Source organism: Tinamus guttatus, unplaced genomic scaffold, assembly GCF_059628265.1.
Source record: "Tinamus guttatus ecotype Peru unplaced genomic scaffold, ASM5962826v1 Tinamus_guttatus_pri_ptg000051l, whole genome shotgun sequence".
NCBI classification, from domain to species: Eukaryota; Metazoa; Chordata; class Aves; order Tinamiformes; family Tinamidae; genus Tinamus; species Tinamus guttatus.
The window spans coordinates 883,027-897,786 of NW_028288585.1; the positions used below are offsets into that span (position 1 = coordinate 883,027).

Here is a 14,760-nt window from a genome sequence, read left to right on the forward strand (position 1 = left end):
GATGAGTGCACCAGGACTAAAAAAGGATAGTCAGAAGAAAGATCTTTTTAATGATTTGAACAATAATTTGAACTTTGCAAAGCCATGCATTTGGTTCCAAGCACTGGAAATGGTAAAGTGAGTTACCTTTTCCAGGTAGACACACTAGACATATTGCCAATGTACTGTCTTTAAATTTACTAAGCAAGTAAGCAATAAAATAAAGTCTACAGAGGTGCATAAAACTACAGTTGTTAGAATTTACTGCAAATAGGTACATGATGAGTATGATTAAGATGCACGTTATACTGACTTTCTAATAACTCTGTCCTAAAATAAGAATTTCAGGCAATTCTGCCAGCTTTATTGTTACTTTCTAAGTTTAGTCTAAATATTTTTATCAGATGTGATTGTTTCCTTTGGGGATTATAAGATATATAAATTTCTCAAGATGAGAGAGTTACTGTGATTCATTTTTCTTGGGCTCCAGTGGTTAAGATGAAACTTCATACTAGCATCTGTAGTGACTTTTTCCTTACTCTGAAATTTTTCCTTAAATTTTTAGTTACTTGTATCCCAGAAAAAAGTTTCCTTCCTGCATGAGTCTAGGATGCTTGCACACTGGTTTGAAAAAAAAAAAAAAGTAATTTTATTTTCATCGTTGGAAAGAAATTGGGTTTGAATTCCCATTATTTTGCTTGTATTACAACCCAGTTCAGACATGACTGTGCTGCAAGAACCTAGAAATTGAAGCCCTCTGTGCCCTAAAGCTAGAGGCATATTGATTTGCCTTCATTTTTGCAATGAAAATGATTTAAGTCTTGTATCTTTAAGATAAATATTAAAACGATACACATCTTGCCTATGAGCTGAACATATTTTTGGGACTGATTCACTTGTTCACAGCAGGCATCTGCTGCCCTCAGCCTGTCTGGCTGCTTCTGATCCAAAAGGAAACTGATGCCTCATCGGCCATCCCCGTCTGAACTGAAATGAAGCAGCCTGCTAATGTCCTGAAAGACTTTAAAGAAAAAAAAAATAAAAGAAGACTAAGCTGTGTGCCCTGCCTTGGAAACAGGCGGATGGAAACAGATACAGCTTATTTTCTTGCCAAATGCTTTGACTCTGCAGCAGCAGCCAGCACAAGCCACAAGAGTCAATGGTCTCCATTCAGATCCCTAAGCATTGTTCCTCATTTATTTCCTAGATATCCTGCCTGGTCTCCAGCTGCTGCTCCAGAGTTTCCATTAAGTTCTGCGTCATGTTTGCGAGTGCTGTGCGAGCGTTCCTGTGGCCTGTCCTAGACTGATCTCCAGGGTCTCTTGGCCGCATCGGCCTCAGCCCCAGGGGCAGCTCTGCACGCAGCCAGCCCTGCCTGCACATCCCAGCACACAGAGCATCCGTTGATCCATCCCCACCTGATTTCAATAGTTATCTCGGCAACTATGTAGCCATTTTATGCCAAGGACAACGTGCTTAAATGCTCACCTGGTTCTGCAGTGGGGCAACTTCTGTGTTGCTGCTGTTATTGGTACTTAACGCTCACTGGCCTTAAGGTTGTCTAGAAGGGTTGCACCATGGCCTAATGCTGCAATATAGACATACCCTTATAGGGAGCTGCTTGTACTTCTTCAGAAATCCTCGGGGGAAAATGAAGACACCCATTTCCCCTTTGTGGCAGCCCAAGTTCCCTAGGGAGAGGTGTTCTGTGTTGCCTTTGCTTTTCCCCCATCCTGCTATATATATATGTGCACATGTGTATATATATATATATACACACATACTATAAATAGGGAACGTGGGTGGCTGTACTTCGGAAAGCTAAAATTAGGTTTTCAGTTTAAAACCCGTGTGCAGGGCCCAGAGCAGCGGTTCAGCTTTGCTTCCTCTACCTGTTTGCTCGGTTACCATAGATACGGCACTTTCCTTAATCTGAGCTATTCCTCAAAGATTCCTCCTGGTGGAATTATTAGATGCAATTACTCACAAATACCAGCCGAAAGCTTTGGAAATGGAGGTGACATCTATCGCATTTGCCTCGCACTGTTTCCTGCTCCGCCTGCTCAACCTGCGAACAAACCCTGCCCCCTGGGTCGCGCTGGGCTCCGTTCCTCCCGCACGTAATTGCCGCCACTTTACCTTCGCTGCCCTGGGTTGGCAAGAGCACCCACTGCTCATCAGGAGAAAATCATTAGTGGTCCTGGTCCCTGCTGAGTATGATGCTTAGGGCTTAAAAGATTGATTATCCTAAATCATTTTCACCAACAATTGGAGGCTCAAGCGTTAAAAAAGCGCACACCTCTTCAGAAACACCTGCAAGGATTTCAAGTCTTAATGCAGGACTGCCAAGCTTTAGGGGAGCATAAATCATTGCAGACACTGTGGTACTGATGATTTGTATTCCTCTAGTAGCTATTCCTTTAGCCCTGGACAGCCACAAAATAAAAGGCATTCCCTTGCCCCAAATGATGGATAATCTTGGCACAACGGAAGGAAAATAGCAGATGGTATAGATGCATGGGGGAATACAAACAGTCAGCCAGGGTCAGGTTGGTGCCAGGCTCAGCATAGCAGCTTTCTAACTAGAGTTGAATTTTTAAGGCTTTATGACAGCGGACGATTTCAGCGGAGAGGTACTGCATAAACACAACTGCCATTGAGCGTGGATAAAAGGAAAGGAGGAATAAATTTTAGAAATTTTGTAAAATTTCTAAAAAGTAAGGAAGCTTGTTATTTTTTGTGTGATACCTATTTACATTTTTTTTCTGTGAATAACTCACTACTAGTTTCCACAACCCTTCAAGCCAAGGGGAAGGTAAAGCCTGGACAATGATGTTTCTTATTGTTCCTCTTACAGAATTCAATTGCCAAAAATACTCTGGCTACGTCGGCAGGATTCTGTTTGAGACCGGTGCCTTAATATGGGTGTCCAGAGCCTTGCAAATGTTGTGCACTCCCGTTTCAGTGAGTATAGGCATCAAACCAGCTCTTGACTAGTGTTTGAGGAATGATCGCTGTAGATGTGTGCACAGTTAACAAATCCCTAAGGACACAGAGTTTGATATGGCAGCAGAGGAAATCTAGCTCTCAGCTCTGGGGCAAGCAGGCAGAGATCCTGCGCAGCGTGCACTCAGTTGCATGTAAATACAATGTATTGCCAATGCTTTATTCTCATGTTGAGTGCCTTTTCATGCATGTCACATCATCACTATATCTTAACTTGTGTACCCAGTGAGTCAGTTAGCAGGAACAGGTACACCCCGAGCCACCTCAGCGGCAGAGGGTCGAGGTACTTTATGGGCCTTGCCGTGGTGTCAGCCTTCACGCAAATGTTTTCCCTTGGCAGCGAGCAAACCCGCCTGCAGCTGCAGAGCTCCTCCAGCCCTCAGCGCTGGGCTCCGGCGCTGGCGGGCACTGCCCGTGCTGCAGGCAGGGAGCTGTGCCCGGCACCCCCTTTGCTGATGCCTCATGGGCGCCCGAAGGGAACTCTGGACCCAAGAAACTGCGACCCATCCCCACGTCCTGCCCACCAAAGTGACAACACAGCATTTTTCTGTGTCACTCATCTCACCTGCCCTCCCACGCTCCCAGTGTTCAGTTGTCACATCACTTTCTTGCATTTCGTCTTAATTTAGAGCTAATTTTACAAGCATACTGGCGGGTGAAGACACTGCTACTGTACTCACATGCCCTACCTGACTCCTGCGGCAATGCTTACACAAGCTGATCTCTCAGGTGAGTTACTCAAGGGCAGGAAGGTAGCTCGGGTTGGCTTTGTCCAAGGCCTGCAACAGTAAGTCCCCCATTGGGACCAATGTACATTAATACAGGCAGTAATAGACTAATTTACAAGCAGAACAAGATTGATGCTGCTGTTATGAAAGGTAGGCATGGAGAAGGCTGTAAATTCATATTTACTTCTGAAGTTACATGGCATTACTTTGCTGGTCTTCTTCATTCTTTGAGGAAAGAACCTCTTCAACACAATAATGCTTAGTTATTTTAATGTGCACCTCCTTTGCAAATGAATGGGGAGAGTTAGAGAATAAAGAAGCAGTATCACATCAGTGTATTAAACCATGTTATATGCAGAGACGCCCACAGACAACCAGAATTGTCTGTGTTGCCTTTTGCCATGCAGAGAAGCTGAAATTGTAGTGACCTCCCATCCCATTTTATTTGAGTGGAAGTAGGGGTGTTTTGAACAGAGTCACAAGGACTGCTATTTTAGTTTTTAGAGAACATTAGCTATTAAGTATTGAATTGTGTCTCTTTAGTTTGAGCATAGCATGCAATAATGAAGAAGTACAGATCGTAGCACTAAAAACAACAAAGTACAAACACAGTCTCGGAAAACTACCACAATAAAGTCTGAATGTTTGCAAGTGTAGAGATTGACATAAGTGTAGAGATTGACATCATTTTATGTATATTTTTTCCATTATACATCTGTTTTACAGAGCAAACAACTGATAAGATATCCTGGTTCATATGTACTTTTAAAAAGTACATATGTTTGTTTTAAAAAATACATAAGTTTGATACTTTGGTGGCAGTTCTGCTAATTTTTTTGTTAGAGGAGCCTTCCTGAGGAAGCTCAGATTTAACCACGTACTGAGCCTGAACTGTGAAGGCTGCCTGAAGCAGTTTACTAGCCTTAAAAAAATGAACGTGCAGAAATGTGCCAATCTAGCTTTTTAAATCAAAATGATTAAAAACTAAGAATGTAAAATATGTAACTTTTTTTTCCTGAGAATGAATAATACATTTATTTACAGGAAAGGTAAGGGCTTTTTAACTTCCTTAAAGCTATGCAATAGCAAATACATTGCATGAGGAAGATCTTAAAGCTTGTGAAACAATGAAGACACTCTTAGATAATCTCATCTGAAGCAAGACTTGTAAAAATACCTTACAGCAGTTGCCCAAACTGCTGCCCAAACTTTCCCAAAAGTTTGACCCCAAATCAGTTGGTATTCAGGAATGTCTTCAGCAGACTCCAGTATGCTTCAGAGCACCTCGGACGAGCCCAGTTCTGCCTGTCAGGCAGGATGCTTCTCACCAGGCGCTTCTGCCACCTTGCAGTTTCATGTTTTAAGCTAAATATTTTCTTCCATGTTCGGACGCTGGCAACGATGCAGTAACTTCTTATCGGTGCGCAGAGTTACTTCTCACTGGAGTGACTGGTGCACTCAGCTAGGCCAATAGCATGGAAAGGGGCTGCATGCATTGTTTTGCTGTTTGCATTGCTCTTTTGCAGACATATAACCTCCAGGTAATACCTTTACAGTTAGTCCTTGAAGAAGCCCTTGCTCAGATGAAGTCCTAGAGCTGTACTGCTTGCTATTAGTGAAATCCCATGAGGAGCTGTATTTTCAGATTACCAGCAGTATCAGACAGATCTGCTTACTTAGGAAACCTAGAAGAGCAATGGGATATCAGCAGGCATTTTGTATTTTCAGTTAATTCACTACTCAGGTCTTGTACAGAACTTGTTTCATCTTATGCTTAATGGATGTTTCCTTTATTTTAACTCTGAATTTGGCAAAAGTGCTGTAGAATCTTTTCAATGGTTATTCTATGACGGGCTATGAAGATGACTAGGGGACTGCAGCGTCTCTCATTTAAGGAGAGGCTGAGAGAGCTGGGGCTGTTTAGTCTAGAGAAGAGAAGACTGAGAGGGGATCTTATTGGCATGTAAAAACATCTTAAGGGAGAGTGTCAAGAAGATGGGGCCACACTAATTCTAGTGATATCCAAATGACAGATCAAAAGGCAATGGCTACAAACTGAAACACAGGAAGTTCCACCTGAATGTGAGGGAAAACTTCTTTCCTGTGATGGTGTCAGAGCCCTGGAACAGGCTGCCCAGAGAGGTTGTGGAGTCTCCTTCTCTGGAGATCTTCCAAACCTGCCTGGACGCCACCCTGTGCCATGTGCTCTAGGTGTCCCTGTGTGTGCAGGGGGGTTGGACTAGATGATCTCTAGATCCTTCCAACCCTAAGCATTCTGAGATTCTGTGATTCCTTACTTTTCAGTAGGCTGACTTAGCTGTCTGGTCTTCCTAAGCAACTCCCATAGTCAATGGAGCAAGGGGCTCTTCCATGGGCTATTCAAGTTAAGTTTAGATAAGCAATTACAGCAAACTAATAGCAGACCGGCAGAGCAAAATAATCAATGCTGACAATCACACATTAACATTTTAGGGTTTTTTTTTCCTTCTTTTTTCTCCCCAGACAAGTCCTAACCTGGTCTCGCAGACTGAATGCCCATTGCAGGTAGATGTATTAGCAGCCCTTGTGCAGTTCATCTTTCAGTTAAGTTTATCAAAAGAAAAAAAAAGAAAAGTTCATATGCTCTGAGAATGAGTGAATCAACAATGGGAACCAAATTCCGGTAGGTGGGGGAGATCTGGGAAGTCTGCTTCAAAAGAACACTTCTATTCCAAGCGTTAGTACACGTGCACCCGCAAAGCACCAAAGTTACCTCACGGTTCTGGCTCTCCTGGTGAGGGAGTCTCCCTTTCCGCATTCCCCACGGAGGGAGTGTGTGGAGACTGGCCAGCTACTCCATCGCAGCAGAGCTGGGCGCTGAGAGGGCTGCTGCGACCGCCGCGCGACACCGCTGCAGCGCAGGACCCGGCTCCTCGACGCCAGCGCCCTCGGCAGCCACTGTCAGACGGCCTTGCAGAGCAAGTCCAGCCTACTGACGTCTGCTAATATGTCCCGGCACAGAAGATGGATTTCTTCTTGGCTAACTTTGGACAACTTTAGTCTTGATGTCTACGTGTGAGAAATTCAGTTGATCTTCTTTTGCAAAGAAGGCAAAGAAAGAGGCTCTTTATCTTACCTAGTTTAAATATCTAGGTTAGGATGAAGTGAATCATCACCTAAAAATTTCATTTTTTCTCCACTGATTGTAAGGGGAACAACTGGTTATAGGCACAGTGCCCAGATGGTAGATGTCTATAGGTACATGAAAGGCCCACGTCTCCTTTCTGTATCTTGGCCAGGCTTCAGAGATGCGCTGGAGGATTTCTCTTGAGGATTTTGTCAGTTCGAAACAGTTTTCTCATTTTTCATTGTTTACATACCCAGCATGTGAATCACAGCTTCTTTCACAGGTTTTATTCAGTTCCTGATGCTTTTTCTCTGGCCCACAAACATATCAGCCATCACTAGCTTTTGCCTCATGATCTGAGCTCCGATCCCCATTAATTCTCAAAACTGCATAAAGGAATACTCATCCTGGAACAAGGTTTAATTTACATCTTGGTGGCTGGTTATTGGCATGAGTAGCTTGTGGTATATTAACATACTGAATTATCAAGAGCCTTCAAGGAATAATGAATACTGCTTACACTGTCTTTCTGCCAGAGGCATTTCTTTGTAATGTAAATGAAAGAACACCAAAGCTGTTATAAACATGTCCCACTGCTGCATCTGCTCAGACCAACAGCGCTGAAAAGAGCTGGTTCCGCCGTATCTTTTCAGTTTTAATACGATGCTTACACTGGAATGGATGCTGTATTTTTCACTCTGGCATGTTGACAGACCTATAGAGTTATCCCTGCTTAAGGATAACTATGAACGGTGTTAAAGGCTGACAAATTTCATAGAACGGGAATGTAAAAAAATCATTATTATTTTCATCTGGAGCAGCAGAGGGAGATTATTTCTTGAAACTGCAAGCACCTGCATGACAGTGAGCATTACCTCAGAGTTTCAGCCAGCTCCCTTTAAAAATGTCTCTGTAAAAATCCAGAACAGTTGATACTGCTGCTCGTGTCTGGCAGTCTTTATTTTGTTTTTATCCTGATTCCTTTGAAAGATTTGCTAGTGCATGCAAACAGGCATCGTGCTTTTCCTGTTGTGGTTCTTGCAATGTTCACATTATCTTTTGGTCTGAAGTTCTCCCACCACAAAGCACCACCATCACAAAGCACCACAAGCCAGGCGATGCCATCATTTAAGTGTTCTCAAGAAAAACAACAACAACAACAAAATGACAATTATTTTCTGTCCTTTTTTAGGCCAATTTCACAGAGTAGATTTTGTCTCTGTTTTCTTACATTCTGCACATTTCTGTTGTAGGATGAGTACGGTTGTTTCAGGCTGTGACTCCGATCACAAGTACTTTGCTTTGCTGCTCGTATCCTCTCGATATGGATGCTCCCATCCTCTGAATAAACTGCACTTGCTCAGCAAGGAAGCTGCTCCTTGCTCGCTGTCACTGGCCTGGAACAGCCCTTTGCTCTTCTGTCCATCCTCAGCTCTGCCTGCTGACTCTGGAGCCTGCCAAGCTTTTTTGCCTCTTCCCTGATTTGAGTTTTTCTTCATAATGAGCCTTAGGTGACAATGCATTTGAACAACTTTATCTACTGTCAGTTCTGGTTTTATCTGTAATTATGGTGACACAGGGTTTTTTTTTTAGTTTTGCTTTTAGTGTTATTTAACAGCACTGCCAATGAAATCTGCGCTCTGTTATTTACCCCACACTTTGGAATTTACCAGCTCAGCTAACATTTTCTTGACAAATGCCCCTGGAGATTCCTCCCAAATCCTGATGCAAGCAAACTCCTGGATATGATGTACTGAATTAGGACAAAGCACTCGTTGTACTGCACTGTACTATAAAGCACATTACCATCAGTATTTGGCGGCCTACTTTGTCACATCCAAGAGGAAAATGATGTGCTTACTCACTCATCACTTCATTCCAGACAGAATTGAACTCATTTGGATGCCACTGCTCCGTTTGACTTGGTCAAAGAGTGGTGTAAAAGAATAGCAGTGTCTTTCCAGGGCACATCAAAGGCTGCCTCTCCTCAGGCTGTCAGATAGTTTAAGCCCTAACATGGCAAGTTAGAAAATGGAACAGGCTAATTCTGGAATACTGAATATGCTCACTCTACTCATATAATTTTGGTCACTGTATCAGATCCCTGAAGTGAACATTTGTTATTGATTCTATTATTCTGTTATTGATTCTGTTATGTTATAGTTAAAACATAACCTGTCTGTCATAACTGTACCAGGAAAAAATAAATCCTCATGTGATCATACAGCATGCTAGCTCTTCCGTGCTGCTAGCAGGAGGATTTCATCTCTTTCTGCCATCCTGCATCCTCTGTTCAGCTGGTGCATACAGCTAATGCATTGAAGATACTGAGAAGAAAAATGGGGACATTTTACAAGCACTACTAAATCATGTTTTCTTCAGAATAATGCCACACAATAACATTATAATCAGGCTGTTCCATGGTGACCTAAAGCCTATGACAGTGAATACTGGGGACAACAACTAAGATAAAATAAATCAGGCTTTCATTCCAGAAACTGAACTGTATCTACGTGCACTAACTGCTCTTCTGAAACCCACACTCTACAAAACAGGACACGCTTCCGCACCATCTTAAATCAGTGTAATGCACACACTGTGGGTCACCTGTTGCTCCTCATCACCCTGAGGTAGTTGAATTCTGTGTGATCTGCCCCCTCCAAGTGCCCCACTCTGAGGCTGGAGGCGATGGGGAAGGTCACTGAGGTGCCACCAAAGGGACGGGCAAGGCTGCCAGCAAAGCAACCCTGATCAGCACAGCTGGGCAGCTGGGCCCGTGTTCTAACACTATGCTGAAGAGGTGCCACCAAGTTAACTAGCCCAAATAGTGACAAAAATCACTGGGCCTGAGGTGGTAAAAGACACCAGAATCGATGGGGGCCTCTGTTTCTGCTTTCGTTTCTTTTTAAATCTGACATTACGCATTTTTCCTTTACTCACAAACTAAAAGCTCAGTGCAGCATCTGTGACTGAGTTAAAAATGGCTTCCTTGATGAAATTCTTTCCTGGTTTATTTCTACAGGTTTTCCGCACAGGACATGGGAAGCAAGATGTCTTGTCAGTGGCCTCAGGCAGATGGCCCGAGCAGGCACCTTAGTCCAGCTGTGCCACAGGCAGGCCAAGCAAGCTGACCGGGTCAGCTGGCTCAGTCCAACAGAAGGGCCATGCAGGACCAGCTCTAAATCAGTGCGTGCTACACAGCATCTCACTTAGACCATGTTGCATCCTACGGTTGGGATCGCTGCACCTCAAGAACGTGGCTGCTGCCATATGATGTGTTTGCAACTGAGCAGAATCTGTGAGGATCAGAAGCTGAAAAACCAGAATGAGTCTATTACTCTTTTGTAAATCTTAGTACGAGACACTGTAATAAACAGTGCTTTAAAATCCTCAGGATTTTAATCACAACCCAGCAAAATCAGCCAGAGGAACTTTCATTGACTTTAGAGACCTTAATACACAGAACTGTAGTGTCCAGTGTGATCTATGTGTAATATTTTCCTCCCTGTGAATTAATTTCAAGCTTCAAAAAAAAAAAAAAGATATACAAACTGATTTCTGAGTTTCCATTTAGTTAATCATTTCCAATGACATTCATTAGATTCAGATCATAGAGAACTTTATAAATTAGATGCACCTTCATCCTACATCAGACACAGCATTTCAGCAGTCTGGGCATTTATAGGAACAAAGAGGAACATTAAACTTCACCACGGTTAGAAAACCATTGAGAATGCACCATTCCTATCAAAAGCAAACAAACAGGGTAACAAACCCTGCTGGGATTAGCAGCCAGTTACAGCTACTCCGTACAAACCTGCCTGTCTGACTTTGGACTGTTGTCCAATTAGCTGGAAATTGAGCTTGGAACTAGTGAATATGTGTTAGTAAAACTGTAGCTCAGGCATTTCTGCTGCACTGCTGCCTTTCTGCCCTTCTAAAATCTACCTTTGTATGTTTAAGTATCCACTATGAATCATTTTACATTATCTTGACTGAATTTCATTTTACCAAGGTGATTTCTTTTGCCCACTTCTGTCATTTATCAGAGCAGTATTATAGTCTACTCTTATCTTCTAAAGATGCATAATCCCTCTCGGCCTCATATCACCTTAATATTAGATTCGTAAGAATCCCCACAGCTGTTAATTGACCTCCTTGGCATCCTATTCAAAACATTCTCCCAAGGTAATGATGGAGTATTACAATTACCTCGTACTTAATATGTAATTGAATTTTACAATTCTCACACTGATATGCATATAGCATCACTTTCCAGAAAGCGATGTTGCATCCATTTTAAAGTGCTTATACAACCACGTCCTCATAAAATAAAAGAGTTTGGTATAATTTATTTTTGACATATCCAAGACATTTTAACATACACTCCTTTAAATACAACACCAACAATTCAGTGCTACATAACCAACTTTGTTTATCAGCTTTACTAAAGCTGATATCTAATGTAATAACAGTTTGTTGTTCCCCAGGTCTTGTCCTCGTCCTTGGGCAGGAAGACAGAGCCTCCGACCTGTGTTCAGCAGGAGTCGGATTACTGGACTAAAACAGGTTCTTCCGGCTTTAGCACTTGGTAGCTTGCTGCTCTACTGGCATATTTTGGTAAACTCGGGTGCCCCAATTTCACCAGATTCTCAAAAATGAATACCAATGACTGTGAGATAACTCATATTAATTCTTTTATTATTATTTTAAAAAATCTGTTTTGTGGGCATCTGTTTAAGTTCTCAGATATTACCCCAAGAAGCTACATGAGGCGACAGAACTTCTTTGTGAACCCTGACTGCTCTACCTCTGGCTCACAAGCAGAGACAGCAATAAGCAGTGACTGTGAAGGACAGACATTTTCACAGGAAAAAATTCACATATCTGGGGAAGTACAGAGCTGCCATTCAGAGCTTTGAATATTCTTATCTCAAAACTCCAATCCATGTCCTTCTGGACAGCTGTGAGTAATTCAGGACAGAAATAGCAAATGACTCGTTCACAGAAGGAATTCTTCCCTCCTCATTCAGCTACACAACAGTGCAACCAGGTGTTAATACACACAAGCTGGATGTGCCACCTCTGACTGACCAGCTAGTCTTGCTGGATGCTAATCTACACAAGAGTTTCTCAATGTTTCCTTTCTTCAGCAAACTCACTTAGAAATTAGCCACTGTCCAATGACAAGGTAATGGACAAAAATCAATTGCATGAAAATTGACTCCAATTAAAACAGAAGCAGTTCTGAAGGGTATCTGAAATATTTTGAAGGGTTGCATCATTTGTGCCACTGCCATCTTTCAAAGTGCTACACTGACAAGCAGTCGATTCAGTTTCTAATTTGAGAGTTCTTCTAGATTACCTGCTGACGACGAGCTCCGTTAGAGCAGGAAGTAATCTCTTGTAACACCTCTGTTGGCTATGAAAATCTGTGCCACCCTGGTGATCAGGCTTCAGTCAGCCCTACTTCTGTCATCTCTTGTGTACACTGCAAGCAACACGGTATACTGAGCTATCAACCCTTTAGAAAGTCCAAAAACACTTTGCAATACTTCAATAACCTGCATCACATCACCTCTGTTTCCGGTAAGCAAGTCAAAGCAGTCCTTGGCTCTTGGCACTGGCTTCCCTAGAAATACCAAGTCAATTAATTTGACTCCCAGGTTATATTTTTACTTGCCTGAGCACTAGATAATTTAAAAATCTTCCAAACTCTATGAGGAGTTTAGCTGACAGCTTCGCTCTTCAGGTAGAACTGAAGTTTCTATAATAAGCTGCAAGTATTTGCACGAGAAACAGACCTTTCCTACAGGATGATCTCGGTTTGCGGTATCAATTGCCATGCAAACTAAACATCACCAAAACTGTGTGCTTTTGAGACTCTGCTGTCCCTAAGATAAACACAGCCAGTGTGAAGGAGCAGTAGGGGAATGTGAAAAGCAGCAGTAGGGGAAGGGAGACAGAGCTGGTCTACACTGGAACCTGCTGATGTTAGTCAACGGAAGAAGCCAGTCAGCAAGGAATCAAGACAAGTGGGTTCCAGACCTCTAAGTCTTATAAAAACCTGTGTTCTCCCAGTCGCAGCTGTAGCACCCAACCTTAATACTTCCCTTATATGACCTTCCTGGTTCCTGCCTAATGAAGACTTTTTTAGTCCATATTAAAGCCCACTACCCACTGTCACAAATGAGGCTGAATCTGCATATACACTGGGTGCATTCCTGGATGCTGCGTTTCAAAATTTTCCAGTAGAACTCGAAAAGCTGCAGGAAAAGGTCACAAATATGATTGGCATGATGAATTGATTTCCATACCAGGTAAGACTGCAAAGGGAAGGACACTGCCTCTTAGAAAAAGGCAGTAAGTATAGAAGTGATAGAGGTCTATAGGTCTATAGTGAGTAGCCTTGACGCGAATAAGGAGCAATCGTTCACTGTTTCTCGTAAAGAGGAGTCAGTATCAATAAAATATATGTTATAAAATATGACAATAATATCACACATTTAAACCATATAACATTGTCTAGGCGTGTAACAGAGGTCAACATTATATATAAGTGGTATAAAAAGGAGACTAGGCAAATTCAGGGAGGACAGGTCCATTTCAGGCTATTAAAATGAAGACTCAGAAGCAACCCTCTTGCTCTGGAATTTTCTAAGCCTTTGTTTTTTCATAAGCTGGCAAGATATGTCAGGGTACAGATTGTTCAGTGAATGTCCTGTTTCTTAAATCTTTCACTAAATAACCCTAACCAGCCACTTCCAAAACAGGAGAGTGGACAAGACGGACCAACTACCAGGATCATCCTGCTGTTCAAACTAGTGTAACTAGTGTTGTGGAATATGGTACACCACCAGTACTGGAGCAAAGAACAGAGGCAGGAAGGGCTGAACCAAATGCTGGGGAGCGGGTCTTGCCTGGGACCACCAGCTTTGCCCTTGGACTGAATGGGAGCAGCTGGCTTCTGAGAAAAGTAGCAGCTAATGTGATGGTGATGGAGGCTGGAGAGGAGGAGGTCTTCTTGCTAGGGTCTGGCAAGAGAAGAACTGTTTGCACAGCATCACAGAACAGTTGAGGTCATCACAGAATGGCTGAGGTTGCAAGGGACCTATGGAGATCATCTGGTCCAACCTTCCTGCCTGAGCAGGGCCGCCAAGAACAGGTTGGCCCAGACCACACCTGGTTGGATATTGAGCATCTCCAAGGTGTTCAACCACCCTTGGAGTAAAGAAGTGTTTTCTCTGTTTCTGCAGACAGGATTTCCTCTGTTTCAGTGTGTGCCCATTGCCTTTCATCCTGTCACCCTGAGAAGAGTCTGGCTCTGTCTTCTCTCACCCTCCTACCGGCTATTTACACACATTGATAATATCCCCCCTCACCCTTCTCTTCTCCAGGTAAAACAACTAAACAGTTTGGTGTTTGCCAAACAGTCTGGGGGACGGGGGAGGAAATTGGGCTCCTGAGGTAGTTGACATGTTCCTATAGTTTGACCATGCAGCCACAGGTGCCTTTAGGTGAACCGCAACTGTAAAGGCTTGCTTGAAACAAGGCCTGAGAACCAGGATATTGCCAGTAATTTGTTATCCTTGTAAAATATTTATAGCCCATGTACTCAACATGTACCTGAAGATGATGTGTGTGTAAAAAAGTGCACATCTTTAGGATAAATAGATATACTGGACAAGCATGATCTGTTTGGAGAAGAAAAAAAAAGCAGAACTTTTTGAGCATAAGCTGAGGCCTGAAAATTGTAATTAGAAACGAAGAACACTTTCTTTTTTTTAACCATGAGAGTGAGAGGCGCCATTGGAACAACATTCCAAGCCTTCTCCTCGCCTGGCCTCCCACCCAAGACAAGCCCTGGCCAGAGGAAAACACGCCATCCCCCATGGTGCCAGGTTTCCCTCCAAACTGACGGGGATTCCAGGCTCAGGGGCA

At 42.9% G+C, this 14,760-nt stretch overlaps 1 protein-coding gene across 1 annotated transcript in view; it reads left to right on the forward strand.

Moving 5' to 3' along the window:
• Positions 1-14,760, forward strand: part of ASRGL1 (asparaginase and isoaspartyl peptidase 1) — a 449,509-nt gene that overhangs the window by 83,082 nt on the left and 351,667 nt on the right. The gene's annotated exons all lie outside the window — the stretch shown is intronic.